General features: G+C 45.7%; 1 long non-coding RNA gene and 1 other non-coding gene across 6 annotated transcripts in view; both read right to left on the bottom strand.

Annotated features, from left to right (window-relative positions):
• The window catches only part of LOC148146308 (uncharacterized), a 979,539-nt gene that overhangs the window by 920,393 nt on the left and 35,037 nt on the right, over positions 1–24,109 (bottom strand). The window lies entirely within an intron of this gene.
• On the bottom strand, positions 3,490–3,575 carry trnar-ccg (transfer RNA arginine (anticodon CCG)). The gene has a single exon. It is a non-coding gene; the product is annotated as a tRNA-Arg (tRNA).

Raw genomic sequence — 24,109 nt, 5'->3', positions numbered from 1 at the left:
TTCTCAGATCCTCTGCTGAGAATTTTTGCTGCTGGAAGTTACCTCAGAAACCCTGTTAAATCGAAATGTATTGAGCGAATCGCAAAACAGAAAGCATTTAACACGGAACACAAACAAACTGGCATATCTCATGCATTTTCAGACACAGAGATGCATGAATGCTAAATGTGATACAGTCCGAGGGCATGAGTCATAAAGTCATCTCACAACTAACAACAGGGCATTTCCAAACGACTCTTTCAAAAAGCTCAACTTGCCTGGGATGGCAGAACTGTTCGCGATTTTCCGAGCGGGAGGCGAACACGATCATGACAGTAGAGACATTTTGAAATATTTGGCAGTATCCCACACCACAGGTCGTTTCCTGGGAAGCAAACCCATTTTGTTTTCAATATCAATATACAATGTGCACCGAAACAGCATTTTAACAAGCTGCAGCGTTGGAGTTGATCACCAGAAATGGCCGTGGTGGGATTCGAACCAACGCCCCTTTCGAGACTGGCACCGGGATCCAGCGGCTTAGACCGCTCGGCCACACTACCAGCCGGCCACGCCTCCTCATTTTCTTGTATTTCCAATTGTGCTCCTGCATAACAACAGATGCAAAGTCACATGATAAGGATTCCATGTCCTCTCGGACTCGCACAGCTACAATGTCAATTTCGCAGCAGATATTGATAGCCCATCAATCCAGACAAAAATCAATGGTAAACTGAGTCTATCTTCTCAGACTCTTTTCAGCTACAAATCTATCTGTGAGTGCTTGAGAATATGGGTTCGCTTATGATTTGGTCAAATAACCATGAGCTGCTTGACATTACTGCAATTTCGAATCTCGCTTTGCTAAATGATTTCACCCATTGCTCAAAACAGGACGACTTTCACGTTTACACGGAACACGAAACACACCGGACTACAGGGAAAATGCACAAACCTGAGCAGGCCGTAATCCACATCATACCGTGCAGCATAGTTTCAGTCACTGTGTCTGTTTTTTTTTCAGAATAAGAGTCCCAAAGAATGTTCTCCACCCTAAAACCGGAGGTAACATTACAATCCGAGAACGACAGATCACATTGTGAGAATGCTCTGACCTCGGAGCCAGTTCTAGAAGCCACTTTCCTTGCCTTTTACCTTAACCGTGCAATGTGCTGCAGAGATGTTCACACCTGGACATGAGCCACATGGATACCAACTGCGTTGGAAACCTATGTGGGAATCGACGACAAGCGACTCGATAAATTTTGTTAAATTCCATGGTGCTTTTTAAAAATGCCATTTCTGTTCACCTCAATATAAAAGCTAGTTTCTGAACATAGTAACAGAAGTCACAAGGTAATTACCTCACCGCACCCCCCACTCCGGAGGAGGTGCTAACTGCCCTTGAGTGCTTTTTGTTCTCGATGTGAAGAGCTTTCACGCCTGAGTCACCTTCACGTCTCTGGTTGCTGAGTGAATCACAAAGAAGGAATTTCACCAGAGCTGCAACTGCCTCACTTCTCCACTCGCCCTCCCCGTTTACATTTTCCTGCTCGTCAGTAATTTAAAGAAAACCAAATGGATGCGATGTCATTCTGTAGCCTCTCTGTCGATTCCTCCGTTTTAATTCCAACATGACTTAGATCTCGGGGCGGACCTTAATACTAGCGACGCTATGAATGCGCAAGTCGAAAGGATCCTCTGAGAGTGCAATTTCTTTCATTGCTGTTGCTGATTGAATGAGCCACTAACGTGCGAATTGCTCCAAAACATGATTCAGGATATCTGGTGCCAATTCTCGCACGTTGAATCACGATTGGCAGCTTCCAAATGAGGTCTTTCTGAGATGACCTTGGGGTACATTTGACAAACAGACAAGTTCAGGAATTCGTGGTGCGCTGTGACACCAGAGCATCTGCTTCTTTCCTGTCTTTGAACCGAGCCGCCTGCGCAAGGAAGGCAAATGCGGTACTGCTTTTCGTGGAAGGATCAGAAGGCGGTAACTACACTCTCCAACAGAATGGCATATGATCAGAACCAGGTTGGAGAAAAACTTAACAACGCTTTGCACTGTAATTAAATGGAATTGCATTACATTTCACTACCAGAGCAGATTTGTTCAAGCAAATTCGAAGGCAGGTTTGCAGATGGGAAAGCATGCAAGAAAGTTCAGCTCTTGTCCATGTAAAAGGATGCAGTTGAAGAACAAAGCAGTTTCGGCCCAGTTTCGAACTGGGGACTTTTCGCGTGTGAGGCGAGCGTGATGACCACTACACTACAGAAACAAGCCGGAATCGGGAGTGCAGCGACTCAATGGCGTCCAACACTGAAAGTTGAATCCGTTCTACGTTTCACCTTTTTGTTTCCAATAGCTCGTTGTTGTCCAGCGTAATTGACATCTTGAAAACGTAAAAGAAAAGACACGTTAAATTGATAACAAAATATAGACAAAGCTGTCGTCGATGTTTGTACCGTAGGGCGAGGTGGAATAGGCTGGGACGACTTTCCCTGCAGCGTAACAGCTGCGACATGACCTTATGGAAGGGTGGTTAACTGAGTTTTACCCAAGTTGGTGTGAGTTGAAAACTCGAGAGCATAGCTTTAAGGTGATTGGGCTGAAAGTGACAAAGGACCTGAGGCACATTTCCCACAAAGAAGGTTGTGCGTGTTTGGAATGATCTACCAGAGGAAGTGGAGGAGGCTGTTACACTCAGAAAATTGCAAAGGTAATCGGGTGAGTTTCTGGATATGATGCGTTTAGAGGGATTGGGGCCAAATGCTGGGGAACGGGACTTGTTTAATTTTGGCGATGTGGTGAGCACGGATGAGGTCCACCGAAGTATCTTTTTCCACGATGTACCCCAATTACGTCATGTTGCTTCCACCGGCTTTAAAGGATTACTTTTTAGCGGAGTTTGCCATCGCAGTCTGTGGCACAAACATTTAGTCTGTTCGACTGCTCACGGGAGAGGTAGTATTGTGAAACACTGCAGAAACGAACGACTTCCTTACTTTAGCTCCGACTAACCATACTCTGCGAAATTTTCCCAGATCCTCTGCTGAGAATTTTTGCTGCTGGAAGTTACCTCAGAAACCCTGTTAAATCGAAATGTATTGAGCGAATCGCAAAACAGAAAGCATTTAACACGGAACACAAACAAACTGGCATATCTCATGCATTTTCAGACACAGAGATGCATGAATGCTAAATGTGATACAGTCCGAGGGCATGAGTCATAAAGTCATCTCACAACTAACAACAGGGCATTTCCAAACGACTCTTTCAAAAAGCTCAACTTGCCTGGGATGGCAGAACTGTTCGCGATTTTCTGAGCGGGAGGCGAACACGATCATGACAGTAGAGACATTTTGAAATATTTGGCAGTATCCCACACCACAGTTAGTTCGCTGGGAAGCAAACCCATTTTACTTTTGTTTTCAACATCAATATACAATGTGCACCGAAACAGCATTTTAACAAGCAGCAGCGTTGGAGTTGATCACCAGAAATGGCCGTGGTGGGATTCGAACCAACGCCCCTTTCGAGACTGGAACCGGAATCCAGCGCCTTAGACCGCTCGGCCACACTACCAGCCGGCCGCGCCTCCTCATTTTCTTGTATTTCCAATTGTGCTCCTGCATAACAACAGATGCAAAGTCACATGATAAGGATTCCATGTCCTCTCGGACTCGCACAGCTACAATGTCAATTTCGCAGCAGATATTGATAGCCATTCAATCCAGACAAAAATCAATGGTAAACTGAGTCTATCTTCTCAGACTCTTTTCAGCTACAAATCTATCTGTGAGTGCTTGAGAATATGGGTTCGCTTATGATTTGGTCAAATAACCATGAGCTGCTTGACATTACTGCAATTTCGAATCTCGCTTTGCTAAATGATTTCACCCATTGCTCAAAACAGGACGACTTTCACGTTTACACGGAACACGAAACACACCGGACTACAGGGAAAATGCACAAACCTGAGCAGGCCGTAATCCACATCATACCGTGCAGCATAGTTTCAGTCACTGTGTCTGTTTTTTTTTTCAGAATAAGAGTCCCAAAGAATGTTCTCCACCCTAAAACCGGAGGTAACATTACAATCCGAGAACGACAGATCACATTGTGAGAATGCTCTGACCTCGGAGCCAGTTCTAGAAGCCACTTTCCTTGCCTTTTACCTTAACCGTGCAATGTGCTGCAGAGATGTTCACACCTGGACATGAGCCACATGGATACCAACTGCGTTGGAAACCTATGTGGGAATCGACGACAAGCGACTCGATAAATTTTGTTAAATTCCATGGTGCTTTTTAAAAATGCCATTTCTGTTCACCTCAATATAAAAGCTAGTTTCTGAACATAGTAACAGAAGTCACAAGGTAATTACCTCACCGCACCCCCCACTCCGGAAGAGGTGCTAACTGCCCTTGAGTGCTTTTTGTTCTCGATGTGAAGAGCTTTCACGCCTGAGTCACCTTCACGTCTCTGGTTGCTGAGTGAATCACAAAGAAGGAATTTCACCAGAGCTGCAACTGCCTCACTTCTCCACTCGCCCTCCCCGTTTACATTTTCCTGCTCGTCAGTAATTTAAAGAAAACCAAATGGATGCGATGTCATTCTGTAGCCTCTCTGTCGATTCCTCCGTTTTAATTCCAACATGACTTAGATCTCGGGGCGGACCTTAATACTAGCGACGCTATGAATGCGCAAGTCGAAAGGTTCCTCTGAGAGTGCAATTTCTTTCATTGCTGTTGCTGATTGAATGAGCAGCATTCTTGTTTAAAAAATAGGGTATTTCTGTTGTTTCGGAGGGAAGGCCACACTGAGTTTTAATAGCAGATCCTTGCCATTCTGACTTCCGGTTCCCCGGAGGCTGTGCTAGCCACTTCCTTTGCGAGCGGGCTTCCATAATTGGCAGCTGGACGAACTCATCTTCAATTTGCAATTAGTGTTGTGGGAGAGAAACATGAACACGCTTTTCAGCCCACTATCAAAGACGGGGTTGTGGAGCGCGGGAGGGGTTTAGAGGTAGGGGGAGTTATGGAAATTCTGGAAAGCTGTACAAAAGAGAGATCGCGCATGCACAGGACTTAATAATCTTTAGGGAAACTTGTGCAAATAACGCCATCTGAGACAGATAGAAATGTGAAGAACTGCAGGGAAAGAGAGAATCTCTTCCAGTCATCTGTGTCTTTGTCCTTCTAGAAGTCATAGCGAGGGCTCTGCTGTCTGAATCAGCATGGAATGTTAGTGCAGCGAGTCCTGTCGCTCAGGCACGTTGCACCTGATGTGCATACGTTTTATCACGTTATCGCCAGCTCAGAGAACAGATTTCACAGCTTGCATCATCCCGCAGTGACAGGGAACAGAAGAAAGCGATTCAGACCATCATCTTACCACCTGCCGGGCAGAAAACGGATGTGGGAGAGCAAATAGTCACGACCAGTGCATGTTCCCTGCATTTACAATCTTAGTCTGTGTGACAACAAAAGCAGGAACCAGGAACTGTTTATCTTGCTTCTTAAAAAAGGCGTGAACATTTGCAGAGCATAGATACATCTACATGCAGTTAGGGAAATGATGAAAAGCAGAGTACAGTTCACAGAGTATGGTCTAACCTCTGGGTTATGGGCTCAGCACGCTCCAACTGGGACCCTCTGCTCACCGGATTTGAACAAAAACAAAGAAATGACTCAGTGACAAAATCTGTTGAAACGGAACTCTGTGAGGAATTGAAAGCGATGGAATGAAAAAGCCCCTTGAGAGCGGGATGTAACATTATCTGTGTTGGGATCGTTTTCCAGACTCGAGGAGAGTGCGCAGTGCTGTTTCCATGTTATTGTCGGGATCCCTGTCGCTTAGACACACTGCACCTTTTGCACAATGGTACAAAAGCACGGACGTTTTGTGTAGAGGGGACAACTTCAAAATCGTTAATGAGGCAAAATGCACAAATTAGCAAAACAACAAAGCAACTACAGAAACTGGTGTTACGTGATCGGGTAAACCCCCTCTGCTAATGGAAACCAGCAAAGCAGAAAGGATTCACCCCGTGCTGTATTCTGTTAAAATTCCAGAGACAAAGAAACAACCCAAAAATCACTACTTAAAGTTAAAAATAACAACGTTATTGCTTTTTATTGACAGAGAATGATCAACCTACAACTCCTTTCTCTAAACCTTCTGCTCTACAATACCTTCCCTCACTCTGATCCCAATAACTTTTACAAAAAAGTTCAAATTTAACAACCAGATCGTTGTCGAATGTTCTCTTTGTATCCTCCTCTGGAGATTTTTTCTCCAGGTCGGTGTTGATGCATTGTTTCTGTGCAATCTTTTTCTCCAGATAGGCACCTCTTGGAGATTTTACTAGCATCCTCCATCTGTTGGTCTTTTAGCTGCTCTCTTTGCTGTTCTTTGTCGCTCTGGGCAACTGTTCCAAATGTCCGATATTTGTCCCACAAAACGTCGTACCATTTCATTGGTTTTAACATTGTAAAAATACCACATTTAAACTTGATTGGGACATAATTTAAACTGATTGGCCGAATTCAAATTTGTTTTTTGTATCCATGTAACACAGTTCTTAGTGTTTTCATCAAATGTGATGTTGTTGCCTTGTTCTGGACTCCTTGTGCTAGCCAGCTATTTCAGCACCATTAAAAGTACTTTACACCCACAACTTCATAACATCGGCATTTGCCAAGACAGTTTATTTCTCTCAACATCGCTCTCTATCAATCTCATGTGCCTGAGATTTTAACAATCTCTGGTCAATTTGAGTGGGAGCAGCGGCCGAGTTGAGGTGAACCCGGGAGACTACAGCTAAGGTAAGAGTTTTTTTCAAAATTACTTACCTGTAGCGGGCATCGGTGTTTTTGTTTTCTCTCTCCTTCACAGAAAGAGCGGGAGCAGCAGAGGAAGTGACGGCAAGCAGAGGGGCAGCCGGGAAGGAGAACTGTGAGTATAAATACTCACTGTTTCACCACCAACGGTCATTTGAGTGGGAGCAGCGGCCGAGTTGAGGTGAACCCGGGAGACTACAGCTAAGGTAAGAGTTTTTTTCAAAATTACTTACCTGTAGCGGGCATCGGTGTTTTTGTTTTCTCTCTCCTTCACAGAAAGAGCGGGAGCAGCAGAGGAAGTGACGGCAAGCAGAGGGGCAGCCGAGACCCGGAAGCAGTTAGTGTAAGCTTAGCTGGGTTAGTTTTTCCCCCTTTAAAAGCGTGAAGGAGAGGAACCCGAGGCACTACACGGGTAGTGCCTCCCACCCGCCCTCCTCCTCTAACCTAATAATAACATCTGTTGTGGCAAGCAGGTAAGTGCTGAATTTTGCTTGTATTATTTAGACACAGTTTTTGTTTAAACAGTTAGCTTTAGAGGGATGGCAGTGAAGGCAGTGCAATGTTCCTCCTGCAACATGTATGAGGTGAGGGATGCCATCGACGTCCCTGCCGATTACACTTGCAGGAAGTGCACCCATCTCCAGCTCCTCCAAGACCGTGTTAGGGAACTGGAGCTGGAGTTGGATGAACTTCGGATCATTCGGGAGGCAGAGGGGGTCATAGATCAGAGTTATAGGGAAGTAGTAACTCCAAAGATGGCAGATAGATGGGTGACAGTGAGGGGGACTGGGAGGAAGCAGCCAGTGCAGGGACCTCCTGCGGCCATTCCCCTCAAGAACAAGTATACCGTTTTGGATACTTGTGGGGGGGATGACTTACCAGGGGTAAGTAACGGGGCTCAGGTCTCTGGCACGGAGCCTGTCCCCGTTACTCAGAAGGGAAGGGTGAAGAAGAGCAGAGCAGTAGTAATTGGGGACTCGATAGTTCGTGGCACAGATAGGCGGTTTTGTGGGAACGAGAGAGACTCACGTTTGGTATGTTGCCTCCCAGGTGCAAGGGTACGTGATGTCTCTGATCGTGTTTTCCGGGTCCTGGAGGGGGAGGGGGAGCAACCCGAAGTCGTGGTCCACATTGGCACCAACGACATAGGTAGGAGGAGCGCTGAGGATGTTAGACAGGCTTTCAGGGAGCTAGGTTGGAATCTTGGAGTTAGAACAAACAGAGTTGTTGTCTCTGGTTTGTTACCCGTGCCACGTGATAGAGATTCGAGGAATAGGGAGAGAGAACAATTAAATGCGTGGCTTCAGGGATGGTGCAGGAGGGAGGGGTTCCAGTTTTTGGATAACTGGTGTTCTTTCTGGGGACGGTGGGACCTCTCTAAACAGGATGGTCTACACCTGAACCTGAGGGGAACCAGTATCCTTGGGGGGAGGTTTGCTAGTGCTCTTGGGGGGGGTTTAAACTAACTCGGCAGGGGCATGGGAACCCAGATTGTAGCTTCAGGGTGCAGGGCCTGGAGTGTAGGGAGGTGAGGAACATGGCATCAATTTCCAAGGAGGGTGCCTGTAAACAGGGAAGTGGCTTGAAGTGTGTATACTTCAATGCAAGAAGTATACGAAATAAGGTAGATGAACTTGCAGCGTTGGTTGGTACCTGGGACTTCGATGTTGTGGCTATTACGGAGACATGGCTAGAACAGGGACAGGATTGGCTGTTGCAGGTTCCGGGATTTAAATGTTTTAGTAGGGTCAGAGGTGGGGGTAAAAGAGGGGGAGGTGTGGCATTGCTTGTCAAAGATAGTATTACAGCGGTGGAAAGGACGATGGATGAGGACTTGCCATCTGAGGTAGTTTGGGCTGAGGTTAGGAATAGGAAAGGTGAGGTCACCCTGTTAGGAGTCTTTTACAGGCCTCCTAATAGTCCTAGAATCATTGAAGAAAGGATTGGGAAGGTGATTCAGGAGATGAGTGACAGTAATAGGGTGGTTGTTATGGGGGACTTTAACTTTCCTGATATTGATTGGGAAAGCTATAGCTCAAGTTCGTTAGATGGGTCAGTGTTTGTTCAATGTGTGCAGGAGAGTTTCCTGACACAATATGTAGACAGGCCAACAAGAGGTGAGGCCATACTGGATTTGGTTCTGGGTAACGAACCAGGCCAGGTGTTAGAATTAGAGGTAGGTGAGCACTTTGGGGATAGTGACCATAATTCGGTGATTTTTACACTCGTGATGGAGAGGGATAAGTGTGTACTACAGGGCAAGAATTATAGCTGGGGTAAGGGAAATTATGATGCGGTGAGGCATGACTTAGGATGTGTGGCTTGGAAAAGTAGACTCCAAGGCAAGAGTGTAAATGATATGTGGAACTTGTTCAAGGGGCAACTATTGAGTGTCCTTGATAATTATGTACCTGTCAGGCAGGGAGGAAAGGGTCGTGCGAGGGAGCCGTGGTTTAATAAGGAATTGGAATCCCTTGTTAAATGGAAGAGGGCGGCCTATCTCAAGATGAGACGTGAAGGTTCAATTGGGGCGATTGAGAGTTATAGGGTAGCCAGGAAGGACCTGAAGAGAGAGCTAAAAGCAGCAAGGAGGGGACATGAAAGGTCCTTAGTAGATAGGATTAGGGAAAACCCTAAGGCTTTCTATAGGTATGTTAGGAATAAAAGAATGACTAGGGTAGGAATAGGTCCAGTCAAGGATAGTAGGGGGAAGTTGCGTGTGGAGGCGGAAGAGATTGGGGAGACACTGAATGAATACTTTTCTTCAGTATTCACTCAGGAACAGGGCATTGTTGTCGATGAGAATACTGAGGCACAAATAAGTAGAATGGATGGCTTTGAGGTATGTAGAGAAGAGGTGTTGGAAATCCTGGAAAAGGTGAAAATAGATAAGTCCCCTGGGCCTGATGGCATTTATCCTAGGATTCTCTGGGAAGCAAGAGAGGAGATTGCAGAGCCATTGGCCTTGATTTTTATGTCCTCTTTGTCTACAGGAGTAGTCCCAGAAGACTGGAGGATAGCAAATGTGGTTCCCTTGTTCAAAAAGGGGAGTAGGGATAGCCCTAGTAACTATAGGCCGGTGAGTCTCACTTCTGTTGTGGGCAAAGTCTTAGAGAGAATTGTAAGGGATAGGATTTATGCACATCTAGATAGGAATAATGTGATCAAGGATAGTCAGCATGGTTTTGTGAAGGGCAAGTCGTGCCTCACAAACCTTATTGAATTCTTTGAAAAGGTGACGAAGGAGGTTGATGAGGGGAAAGCGGTAGATGTGGTATATAAGGATTTTAGTAAGGCGTTTGATAAGGTTCCCCATGGTAGGCTACTGCAGAAAATACGGAGATATGGCATTGAGGGTGAGTTGGAGGTTTGGATTAGGAATTGGCTGGATGGAAGAAGACAGAGGGTAGTAGTTGATGGCAAAGTTTCTTCATGGAGTGCCGTCACTAGCGGTGTTCCGCAAGGATCTGTTTTGGGACCATTGCTGTTTGTCATTTTTATAAATGACCTGGAAGAGGGGTTAGAAGGTTGGGTGAGCAAGTTTGCGGATGATACGAAAGTCGGAGGAGTTGTTGACAGTGAGGAAGCATGTGGCAGGTTACAGCAGGATATAGAGAAGCTGCAGAGCTGGGCAGAAAGGTGGCAGATGGAATTCAATGTAGCTAAGTGCGAGGTGATTCACTTTGGGAAGAATAACAAAAAGATGGGGTACTGGGCTAATGGTCGGATACTTGGTAGTGTGGATGAGCAGAGGGATCTTGGTGTCCATGTACACAGATCTCTGAAAGTTGCCACCCAGGTAAATAGTGCGGTGAGGAAGGCATATGGCGTACTGGCTTTTATTGGTAGAGGAATTGAGTTCCGGAGTCCTGAGGTCATGATGCAGTTGTATAAGACTCTGGTACGGCCGCATCTGGAATATTGTGTGCAGTTTTGGTCGCCATACTATAGGAAGGATGTGGAGGCATTGGAACGGGTGCAGAGGAGGTTTACCAGGATGTTGCCTGGTATGGAAGGAAAATCGTATGAGGAAAGACTGAGGCACTTGGGGCTGTTTTCACTAGAGAAAAGAAGGTTTAGGGGTGACTTGATTGAGGTGTACAAGATGATTAGGGGGTTAGATAGGGTCAGTATGAACCTTTTCCCGCGTATTGAGTCGGGTATTACAAGGGGGCATAGCTTTAAATTAAGGGGGGGTAGATATAGGACTGATGTTAGGGGTAGGTTCTTCACTCAGCGAGTCGTTAGTTCATGGAATTCCCTGCCAGTAACAGTGGTGGACTCTCCCTCTTTATGGGCATTTAAGAGGGCATTGGATAGGTATATGGAGGATAGTGGGTTAGTGTAGTTTAGGTGGGCTTGGATCGGCGCAACATCGAGGGCCCAAGGGCCTGTACTGCGCTGTATTCTTCTATGTTCTATAATGTTAATCAAAACTGCCCTCTTCTCATAACCTCAGATTTAACATGCCCCCTTACTTATGTCTAACAATATTAATTTATTTCGCACTGTGTTACGTCAGCACACGTTGAGAAGAAATAAAAATGAGACCAACAGTCACCTGTGTGACTGCGATTTGACCCAATGTTGCTGCAGCCAACAGATTCAGCTGTAAGTGAAATAGCCTTCATCTTTCCTGCAGCAGTAATGAGATTGCATAGCATTGTGGTAAGTTTTCATGAGTTGAATTAGACCCAGCATCATTTCTCGGGGCGAAATTTACTGATGAAATACACGGGGGTTGGGGGGTTCAATTTGGTTAGGAAGGATATGGTCAGAGTTCCCTTGATACAAAATCGTTAGAGACGATGGAAATGAGATTTACTGGGAGGTATAGCCACAAGAAAAGAAAACAAGGAATTTAATGCGGTGGTGGAATAGATGAAGATTCACGCGACATATATCAGGAATGACTGAGTTGTGTCCTAATGGAGGTTTTCCAGCGGATGCGAGGTTGGTAAGGGTAAACAAGAGGGAAATTACCTGGTTCAGGTGAGTGTATAACTAGAGGTTAGAGCTTCAAAACCAGCGAGGAACGACAACGAAGTTTGCAGCAGGTACTTTTTATTCTGAGATTTTGAAATCGGAGATTACTTTTCAGACAGAAAAAAAAATAGAAGATGATTCCAGCATATTTCAAAGGCCAGTTGCAGACACACAATGAGCGAATTTGACAGGGGCACGGATTCTGGGCTGCCTGGATGGGGAGGCAAAAGTGACACACTCTCAAATTGTTTAGCGTTCATCGGAAAGAAATTGCATAGAAATTGAACATGTTAAGTGTAAGAAGAGCTGGTGGTGTTGAAAGGTGTAGCAGCTGATTCGACGTGAACTACTACAAATTGTTAATGTACTGAGCTGTTTGTTTTAGCTTTGCATTAAATGGAAGCGGGTTAGCTCAGTCCGCTGGCTAACTGGTTTATGGCATAGAGTGAGACTAACAACGTGGGATTAATTGCCGCACTCTCTCAGGTTGCCATAAGTATCATCATCTCCACCGCTCATGCGATCTGTAATCCAATTGTGACTCTAGTGAGTAAGAATGGACCTGTCAATGTCAAGCACAATTATCTTTGCCATCTGTTGCCTTGGACATTTGGTCACAATGATCAGGAACGGGACTGAGTCCATTTAATACTCACTGATCTCCTCCCGAAACATCCAGCGACAAGACTCGTCCTTATTCCTGTTGGAACTCACTGTTCTGCACAGCAGCAAAAGTATTTGTCATGAATTTACCAGATTCACTGACAACATTCAGTCTACCGAACGAGATAAATCGAATTCATTTTGAACCGTTTAATTAGCTGTGTGAGTTTGCAGCAAACACGATTATCTGAAACGAGTTTGACAGCCTTTCCAAGAATGTAATCCAGTGCAGTGTCAGAGATTTGAAAAAGTTCATCAAGCTAAAATATCACTTCTGTTTCTCAATCCACAGATGGTTAATCACCTGGGGAATATGTGCAGTTTTACGGTTAATAATTGATACCTTTCCCAAAGACAGAACAATTCCACAAATCAGAAACTGGAGTTTTAGAATAGATGCTGCTTTATTCGACATTATTCTGTAACTACGCTTCAGTCCGATGCTCCAATAATTCCTGATCAACGTCAGTAAAACCAGCTTTAGATAAGGATTGAAATTACAACTGCGGCATTTTAACACACTGTTCAGTGCCAAGCGCTGATCGGTTGCTCCAATGGAGCCGCCGGCAGCAAGCCTATAAAGAGCCCTAATCGTACCTCTGGGACCTTCGACCCGCCTGTTCTACTTTTGCTGTGGTTCTGAAATTAAAGCTAAGGCAGAGGAGAAGGAACTCATATGGACCTGTGACTATTCGAGAATCAGGTTCAGGAAATGGGACATAGAAAAACGTTGTACAAAATAGACTTAATTGAAAACTGTGTTTCCGTGGGTCACTGTGTTGTTTACAGACAATGTGATATTATCGCTGTCACAGGACTTCTCATTCGGTCGGCTTCAATTTGGCACAGAATTCGATTAAACGACACTTCACTCACCTCCTTCCGCAAGTTCTTACAGACAACATGAAACAGACTGCACTCATCATCAATCTTCACCATGGCTACATCCAAGGACATGTTGCACAGTTTTCATGAATACTGAAGATAGAAGAATATCATGCAAGAGTAAATTGATTTTCAGTTTAAATTGTAAAGTGATAAGAATCCAAAGTGAGATAGATAATGCCCGAAATTCATGTTTATTACCGTGGCCAGAACTCTGGCCAGGAAAAGGGAAAATCTTTCGTGAATCCCCAATATCCACACGCTTGCTTGCTCCATGTGTCCAGTGGGAAACCTGTGTGAAGGAACATGCAGTCTGACAGAGCGCCTGGGAGAATCCTCCATTGTCTGATCTAAAGCTGCAACAGGAACTGTGTATTCCAGCTGTGAGAGCAGTGGGTTAAAGGGGAGGTCCTTGGTATTCCGTGGTGTAGACTCACAGTGTCCTCATCATGTTATTGTTTAAAACCCTCTGTCAGAAACAGCACAGACAGAGAGGAATAGGAGTGGCCGATTTCACCCGCCTGCGCTACCACGCCATTTAACATAATTATGGCTGACCGAACACGTTAATGTCTTTTCCCAGCCAATCCACATCAACTTATCGCCCAAAGGGAAAAATACACTGAATAAACCGAAAAACTGCAACTGTGGGAGCAAAATGTGTTTAGAGACATTGAGCTTATGCAATGGGATTCTTGGCTGATCATGTTTTAAATGATACGATTCCCTCAAAACTCACCACCAAGAAGGTGAGGAGTCCTCTCTGGTCAGTAGCAGGGGCGAGAACTCCAGACGATGGGAAATGATGATGAGTCAGCAGAACAATCATTGATTCAGCTGAAATCTGAACTACACTCCGATTCTGGTGGGATTCAATCGCAATCTTAACAATGCAGTAGAGGTCCAACACGTTTTTCATTGGGCTGCAGAGCTGCGCTAACCTCCATTTTACTGCACCCAAAGTTACGGTGTTCAAGTCCTTCATCTAACTTCGGTTTATCCTCGCCCTACTTCCCAGTACCCGGGCCTTGTCCGTGCATGCTCTAGCTCCTCAAGGGTTCGGCTAAATACTCCTGAAGTGTTTTGATGACTCTAAGCTTTACCACACGTTCAAATAGTGAGTTCCAGAAAAACAACACTCTCAGGATGTAAACATTCTTCCTAAATCTTCTCTGAACATTCTCTCTCTAGCTTTTTATCGATATCCCTGGTTATTAACCCTTTCCGTAAGAAGTTTATTACTGTCACACATACCTAATCCCTTTCTGTGCACATTAATCAATTTCTCTCTCAGCTTTCTCCGCTCTCAGAGCCCCAGGCGAGCTCATCCATCTTTGCAGTGGCGTGAGTGTAGTGCTTTAAAAGCACAGCCAATCAGGCAGCATCCGAGGAGCAGGAGAATCGATGCTTCGGTCATAAGCCCTTCATCAGGAATGAGGATTTTGAGTCGGGGTTGAGGGAGAGGAATGGGGTTGGTGGTCAGGTGATGGGAAAGTGGATGAAGGTGAGAGAGAATGTGATAGTTCAGAAGGAGGATTGACGGACGAGTCCTGAGAGCAGAGCCGATTTGGGCCTGGGATAATGTGGGGGGAGGCGAAATGATGAAGCTGGTGAAATACACATTTATTCCGAGTGTCTTCAGGGTCCTAATTTGGAATATGAGACGTTCTTCCTCCAGGCATCGGCTGGTAATGGAATGGCGGTGGCTTGTGCCCGAAACATCGATTCTCTTCTCCTCAGATGCTGTCTGACGTGCTGTGCTTTTGCAGCACTACACTCTCGACTCTGAGCTCCAGCACCTGCAGCCCTCACTTTCGCTTATCTTCGCAGAGGGAATGGTCTAGCTCAGGCACCACCTTGTTAAATCTACTCTGACCACGCTCCCATGTAAACACACGTTTCCTTCAGGCTGGCAATCAGAACAGAACAAAATTATCCGAAGAAAAGCAGAAATATCTGAACAAAATCAGCAGGTTTAGTGCATCTAGGAGGAATTTTCGAGCCACACGATCCGCCTTTGGAACGAATGATATGTGTAGGTGGGTAGGAAAATGAAAGAAGGTGGATAGGGTCTAAAATGATTGAAATCGATGTTGGGTATTGAAGATTGTACGGTCTGTCAGCAGGAAATGACGTGCCGCTCTTCCAACTCACGCTGTGCTGTGCGGGAGCTCTGCAACAGACCAAACTGAAATGGAGGCATGGGAACACAGTGGGCTGTTGCAGTGACAGGAACCTGGAAGCTCAGGGTCTTTTTTTGATTGCAGACAGAACGTAGGTGTACACACGTTTGCCACCCACTCCGTTTTTCTCTTCCCAGTCCAGACGAGATAACATTGTGAGTAGAAAATGCAGTTTGCTAAATTGAGTGATGGGCAGATAAATCACTGGAACCTTACACAATAAGGAGGGTCATCATAACCGTGCAGCATTACACCTTTGGAACGAATGATATGTGGAAAGATTTTGTGGAATGGTGCCATATGGGGAAGTGTTGGGGGTCAAGGAGAATTGGACGAGGATGTACAGAGAGAAATTGTCCTGCATTGTGCTGGTATTCAGTTGTATGGGCTAGTGGGGAAAGGGCGGTAAAATGCATATCTTCCTGAGCTTCCTGCTATAAGCAAACACCTAATTACGGAGCTAAAGTACTTCATGATTTTCATGCCAACACCGACACTAGGTACAGCTGACAGAAGTCACGTGCTTACACTGTCACTGTCAGTCTGTCTCCCCGGGAGCAGTCGGACTCCCCCAAGCTGATTCAGACAGCACAGTTCTTCATGTGACATATCCCTTCGAGAATGGTAGGACAGGTATTAAAAATCCGTACTTAGAACGGAGTATCTGTTTGGTCAATAAGAATCGCGTAACTATCCTAACTCCTTCTTAAAATCACTTGACCGATAGCCTTGTATGTCTTGGCATCACAAATTCACATCTGAATACTTCAGAAAGTTATGTGGATTTCTGCCGCTCCGAGTCTTGCATACACTGTATTCCAGATTTCAACTACCCACTGTTTGAAAACATTTTTCCACGAATTCACTATAATTTGTCCGCCTTTGACCTTAAATCGGTGGCCTCCCGTGATCGAAAGCTCCATCAAAGTAAAACATTTATTTCAGTCTACGCTATTCATATCCCTCAGTACTTTGTACATCTTAATCATGCACCCCCCCCCCCCCCCAATCTCCTCTGCTCAAAGAAAAACAACTCCAGTTTGTCCAATCTTCTTCTTCAGCCCAGACAATATCCTGGCAAATCTCCCCTGCATTGTTTCCAGCGCTCTCACATCCCTGCTATAATGTGAATTTCATAACTACACACAACAGTCTCGCTAGAGCTGAATGAACAAGTAAAATAAATGATACGAAAGTCCACAGAAACTGATGGTTTTTGAATAAAGTTTCTTTTCCTCAATGTTGTCCTGTGCCCTTTTCCTGAGACTGATGTTTCAATAATCGCTGATCCACGTCAGTAAAAGCTGCGACATGAGGATTGATCTCACAACCGCGGTATCGAAATGGATCAACTGGTTTGAAGGTCCCGATGGTGAGACTTGGGCATGGTCACCCAGCAACAGTGAGCACAGCAGCACAGGCTGAATGGGGTCAATGTGAAAGTGATTGTAAGGGAAATGGGAGGGGGACCTTAAAGGAGTTAAGTGATTGCGGGAGGGAGGGATTTCTCCGAGAATGGGTGAGTCTCAATCCTGATATATGACTCGCAGAGGTGTGTGAGAGAGAGGGATTTGATGGGTAAAAAATCATAATCTCAGAGAATTTGTTCATGTAAAATCAACTAATGCCTTTCTGTGTTTCTTCAGCATGAGTCACAAGGAGTAAAATGCAGTGATTCGGATTGGAATGAGCTTACTGCGGCCACAATGCAGAATATTTTAACATTCAAAGCATCAGTGTTTCATGCAGAGACACGCGTTTAAAAACAGCAATAATTACAGTGACAGAGGAGATGTTAGGAAGAGTAGCAGATGCACAACACGAATATTAGGCGCGCGATAGCAGATATGTGGGAATTCAGAATTAGCTGAATCTTTACATTCGATATTCCCAGACGCTGTGGTGGTTCCATCGAGAACTGCGTGTTGAAGACTGAGTTTGATAGATTTCTAGAAAACACAGTCTTTAAGGGGATAGGGCGGGATATTGGTGTAATGTATGTTTCAATAACAATGTGTTATTAACTTTGTGTTAATAACAGTTTCTTCACCAACTTCCCCACACAAGGAAGCACCCATTACTGCCGTCAGTCACATGACCCTAGTTCCTAGAAGCGGAATCAGACAAACTTCGTGGCGCAGCCACGAATACCAAACCGGAAGTGGGGGTGGAAATGAGCACGTGAAGCTATTCTGTGGTACCAGTGACATGATTGGTAAAGGTGCCGTCATGGAGTCATAGAGTCATAGGGATACACAGTATGGAAGCAGACTCTTTGGTCCATGCCGACCAGATATCCCAACCCAATCTCGTCCCACCTGTCAGCACCCGGCCCATATCCCTTCAAACCCTTCCTATTCATATACCCATCCAAATGCCATTGAAATGTAGCAATTGCGCCAGACTCCACCACTTCCTCTGGCAACTTATGCACGCACCACCCTGTGTATGAAAAAGTTACCCCTGAGGTCTCTTTTATATCTTTTCCTTCTCAATCTAAATCTATGCCCTCGCGTTCTGGACTACAGACCCCAGGGAAATACTTTGTCTACTTATCCAAGAGCGTGAAATGCTGAGGCTGGGAGTGCTTCTGGTCAATTGGCTCAGAGGAAGCGTGCTGGAGCTTAAAGTGAGAGGTCGATATATTGAAAGCATTTTAAGAGTTTTTCCTTCACAAAGTGGCATTTTGTTACTTTGACAGTAAGAACTGCTTTTGCTCACATCGTCCCCACATCAGTCTCTTGGTCCAGTAAACACTCCAATCCAGCGTACATTGCTTCCATTCCACACAGAAACGCGTCCTATTCTCGCTCCATCTGGGATAATCTGAATTGACAATGTCATTCTTTGAATGGAGAAATGCAGCAGGGAGTTGTTAGTGCAGCGGTGATCTATTGGGCGAGTAATCTTTGGAGACTGGAACGTGGCAGCTGCTGTTCGCTAAATTCGATGAATAAAATCTGGAAAATAAATCCAATCTCAGAAACAGAGACAATAACTTCATATTGCTGAAAACTCATTCATTGATGTCCCTTCGAAAGGGAAATCTGCCGACTGTAATGAGTTCTGTCAACATGTGACTCCAGACCCACAACAATGTGGTTCAGCCATGAATGCCCTCTGACTCAGCTCGAGGTGAATTAGAATGAACAATAAATGCTCTTTAGACCAATGATAGCCACATTCTGTGGGAGAATAAGGAAGAATAAAAATGCATGGACAACAGGCGAAGTGAGAATCGTGTCTGTGTGGACTCGAATTCAACTGATTATCAAAGTAAATAGACACAAGGATAGCCACAGCGCCATGAAGTCAGGGCCATAGGGTGACTGCAGGAAGGGATTCAATTACCCGCTGAGGTGTAAACTCACTTACTCAGTCACAGTGCGCATAGGTCTTTCACCACTCCCATGTGTGAGAAGTGATCCCTCAGAAGACCAACTGCCAGAGTCACCAGCAAGTTTACAAATGACAGCAGGAGCTTGATTCTGCTGTTATTGCAGCCGTTAATCCCAACCAGCAATGAAACCTGTTTGCATGCGTGGTTCCAGTGGAGTTCCACTGTTTTCTGATGTAGATCAGTGATTTAGACTTAGTTGTAGGAGCCATGATTTAGAACTTTGCTGATGATGCAAGAATTGACTATGGTGAAGAATGCCAGGGACTGCAGGGATGTATCAATCAGGTGGAATAGCAAAATGCTGAATGGAATTGAATCCAGATCAATGGACGTTAATGAATTTGGGGAGAAGAAACAACAGTGAGGATTCTGTGTGGTGTAGACGGACAAAGAGATCATGGAGTGGGAATTCTCGATCGCTAAAGATCAATGGACAGGGGAATCATTTGGACAGGAGTATATACTGCAGATTTTGGTAATCAGAATCAATATTAGAGTGGTGCTGAAGAAGCACAGCAGGTCAGGCAGCATCCGGGTTGCAGGAAAAAAAATGACGTTTCGGTCAAAAGCCCTTCATTAGAAATAAAGCTGCGAGCCTCGAGGGTGCAGAGATAAACGGGAGGACTGGGTCTGGGAAGAATTTAGCTGAGAGTGCAACAGGTGGATAGAGGTTCGGTTAAAGGTGATAGGTCAGAGGAGAGGGTGGAGCGGATAGGTGGGAAGGAAGATAGATAGGTGGGACAGGTCAATAGGATGGTGCCAGTCTAGAAGGTTGGAACTCGGATAAGGTGGGCGTGGAGAGATGAGGAAGCTGGTAAAGACCACATTGATGCCCTGGGTTTGAAGGGTCCCAAGGTGGAAGATGAGGCGTCGGATGTTGAGGGAATGGCGGTGGAGGAACTGCATGCCCATGGGAGAGTCGGGGGGAGGGAGTTGATGTGTTTTGTCATGGGGAGTTGGGGTAGAATGTTGCAGGTGTACTGGAAATGTTCGCCCTCCATTGGAGCCTTGGACAGAGATGAGAGGGTAGATGTAGGAGCAGGTTTTGCAATTCCTGCAAAAGGAAGCAGAGGAAGGTGCTGGGAGGGAAGGGTGGGACATTGGAGTGCGTGGACTTGACTAGGTAGTCACAGAGCGAATGGTCTTGGCAGAAAGTGGATAGGGCTGGGGAGGAGAACCTATCCCTGGTGGTGGGATCCGTTTCAAGATGGCGAAACTGTCACGGATGATGTGATTTATGTAGAGGTTGGTGGGATAGAAGATGAGGACCTGGGGGGTTCTGTCCTTGTTGTGGTTGGAGATTTCGGGTTCGTGGATGGAGGTACGGAACATGGATGAGATGATTTGGCGGGCATCTTCAACCACATAGTTTGGGAAGTTCCGGTCTTTAAAGAAGGGGGCCATCTGGTGTGTTCTGTGGTGGAACTTGTCCTTTGGGAGCAGAGGGTAAAAACAATGACTGCAGATGCTGCAAAGCCGAGTTTAGATTAGAGCGGTGCTGGAAAAGCACAGCAGTTCAGGCAGAATCCGAAGAGCAGAAAAATCGAAGTTTCGGGCAAAAGCCCTTCATCAGGAAGACAGGCAGAGTGCCTGAAGGGTGGAGAGATAAATGAGAATAGGGTGGGGGTGGGGAGAACGTAGCATAGAGTATAAAACACACCAGTTGGCCTCCTTCTTTAGAAACCGCAATTTCTCTTCCCACGTGGTTAAAGATGCCCCGCAATGCATCTCGTCCACATCCTGAACCTCCGCCCTCAGACCCAACCCCTCCAACCGTAACAAGGACAGAACCCCCTGGTGCTCTACTTCCACCCTACCAACCTTCGCATAGACCAAATCATCCGCTGACATTTCCACCATCTCCAAACGGACCCCACCACCAGGGATATATTTCCCTCCCTACCCAATTCCGCCTTCCACAAAGACCGTTCCCTCCGAGACTATCTGGTCAGGTCCACGCCCCCCAACAACCCATGCTCCTGTCCTGGCACCTTCCTCTGCCACCGCAATAATTGCAAAATCTGCGTCACACCTCCTCTCTCGCCTCCATCCATGGCCCCAAAGGAGCCTTCCACAGCCATCAAAGTTCCACCTGCACATCCACCAATATAATTTATTGTATTCATCGCACCCGATGCGGTCTACTCAACATTGGGGAGACAGGACGCCTCCCAGCAGAGCGCTTTATGGAACATCTCTGGGCCACGCGCACCAATCAACCACACTGCTCTGTGGTCCAACATTTCAACTCCCCCTCCCACTGAGCCGAGGGCATGGAGGTCCTGGGTCTCCTACACCGCCACTCCCTCACAACCGACGCCTGGAAGAAGAACGCCTCATCTTCCGCCTCAGATCACTGCAACACCAGGGCATCAATGTACACTTCACCAGTTTCCTTATTTACCCTTCCCCCACCTCACCCCAGCTCCAAACCTCCAGCTCAGCAATATCCCCATGACTTGTCTTACCTGCCTATCTTCCTTTCCACCTATCCACTCCACCCTCCCCCTTAACCCATCACCTTCATCTCCTCTCCCACTCACCTATTGTATTCTATGCTACTTTCTCCCCACCCCAAACCTCCTCTCAATTATCTCTCCAGCCTTCAGGCTCTCTCACTGTGTTCCTGATGAAGGGCTTTTGCCCAAAATGTCGATTTTACTGCTCCTCAGATGCTTCCTGAACCGCTGTGCTTCTCCTTTGGGAGCAGATGCGATTGAGGTGGAAGAATTGGGAATATCTGATCAATTTGCGCAAGAGATGGGGTGGGAGGAGGTATATTCCAGATAGCTGTGGGAGTCAGTGGGTTTGTAAAAAGTGTCAGTAACACTGAACTTGAGGGATATATTTCCCTCGCCACTCCGATCCACTTTTCAGAAAAAACTGTTTCCTGCACGACTACCTAGTCAAGTCCACGCCCTCCAATGACCCACCCTCCCCTCCTAGCACCTTCCCTTGCCAACACAGGAATTGCAAAACCTGCACCCACATCTTCCCCGTCACATCCTTCCAAGGCTCCATTAGATCCTTCCACATCCATCAAATGTGCATCTGCACTGCCACACATGTCATTTATTGCATCTGTTGGTCTCCTCTACATTGGGGCCAACAGACACCTTCTCGCAGAGCGCTTCAAATAAACTGAAAGGCAGCTTGTGAAATCAGGGGAATTAATGTAGTAATTGGTGGGTTTGTCAGTAACCATAAAACCTATCTGATTGTTGTTTAATTACCAAAGGATTCACTCAAGTTCATCAGGAATGAGAACCTGTCACCCAGACAGCACCCTCACCAATGTGAAAGGAGAGAGCACTGGGCAGGGGCTGAGAACAGTCCATTGGCTTTTTATACAGGCAGTGGGAGAGCTTACAGCCTCTATATAGCGATCTGAAGGGGCTTCTTCTTCGCTGTTTTCTATACTTAATTTTTAATCAATTTAAAATAAACCAAAATTTAAAATAAACCAAAATCAGCAACAAAGTCCAAAACAACGGGATGGGACATGGGAAGCTACCTAATTTAATCAGAATGTGTTTCTCCGTGTCTGTTAGACACCCTGTGTCCTAAGGGTCCAATAGTTCTGGAAGGTATCAAGTCCACTGCTTGTCCCCGCACACTTCATCTCGCTGGATAACCAGGCACAGACAAATGGACAGAGAAGAAGCAAATCCTGCCAGGAAAATGAAGGGAAGGCCACAATTGGGTGAGCTATGACTTTGATGAATGGCAGAGCGAACTTGATGGGCCAAGTAGATTCTCATAGTCTCCTCTAACAATTGTTCAGACAATAACCCGCCTCTCTCACGCTGTGCATTCTGGTTCTACAGATTAGTTTTAACCAAGTGAAGACCCTTCAACATCCCTGTGGCTTCCACCGTGCACAGCTCAGGATCAGGAACATGGAACTGATACGTCACTGAATGTTGGGAAGCTGACCATTCAGGGAACTGCACAGAGGCTAGAACCTGTCACAGTGAATATGTACACTGTCCATGGACTCCTCCTGACTGCAAACATAACCTGCAGCCCGGATGGAAGGGAAGCTGCTAAAAAGGAATCATAATCCAACTGTTCACATTTGTGAAAGAATCAAGAATGGTGAGGCACCGATGCAAGGTAATTGGCAACGATGCAAATGCGACATTTAGACAAACATTTTCATTCTGCAAAAGGTTGAGATTAGGAATCCACTGTTAATGGAGCCAGGTACAATGAAGTGAACATTAGATTCCCTCCAGTGTGGAAACAAGCCCTTTGGCCCAACAAGTCCACACCGACCCTCTGAAGAGTAACCCACCCAACCCATTCCCCTACACCTAACATTACGGGCAACTTAGCATGGCCAATTCACCTAACCTGCACATGTTTGGACAGTGGGAGGAAACCTATGCAAACATGGGGAGAATGTGCAAACTCCACACAGACAGTTGCTCAAAGTGGGAATTGAACCCGGGTGGCAGGCGCTGTGAGGTAGCAGTGCTAACCACTCTGCCACCATGCCTCTCTTCAACATCGGAAGAGGAAGAATGGGGAAAAGATAGAAGAAAAGCATGAGGAAAGAGGATTCCCTTCCATATTACCCATAATGATCAGGACCTGTGGAATTGGGTGGCTATCATATTGCTTTCAAGTGTGAATTTCCCATCCGTGAATCCTTTGGCTGTAAAACAAGTTTATCTCTGTCCTTATTGCAATAATATTGCAGGATGAATTGAGAACAGTTCGTAATTTACTCTATTATTCGTTTCTGATCAGGATCCTATTTCTCTGCTCTCAAGGTTGACATCAGTCTGTCTCACACATTGTTTATATCCTTTAAATGAGAACAGCAGTGAAGGACAGTGTTCCTTTAAACAGCCAGCCTCTGCACATGCTTCAGTGGCTCAAATGAGCAATTCAAAGCTGTAGCTCTGCTTTCGTGTCTCCAAGGGAATGGGGAGAAGCTGGAAAAGAGGCTGGATCACTGAGAGAAAGTGAATTTCCCAGGCTTTGAAGAAGCAAAGACAAAACTGCAGGACAGAGTCTGAGTGGGACTAAGGTTTTTTTTATCAATCGCAACTTTTGTTTTTTTTTGTCCCCCTGACTTCTCTCTCATCCCACAACGCCCAGCTCCAGCTTTCCCTTTAGTTATTTGAACGTGGAAAACTTGAACAATGCAGTG

The sequence above is a fragment of the Chiloscyllium plagiosum genome, unplaced genomic scaffold, assembly GCF_037043375.1.
Source record: "Chiloscyllium plagiosum isolate Xiang-an unplaced genomic scaffold, Cpla_swu_hap1 HiC_scaffold_21, whole genome shotgun sequence".
In the NCBI taxonomy this organism is placed as follows: Eukaryota; Metazoa; Chordata; class Chondrichthyes; order Orectolobiformes; family Hemiscylliidae; genus Chiloscyllium; species Chiloscyllium plagiosum.
The sequence above is the reverse complement of the archived record's forward strand: the minus strand, read 5'-3'. Positions and strand labels throughout refer to the sequence as shown.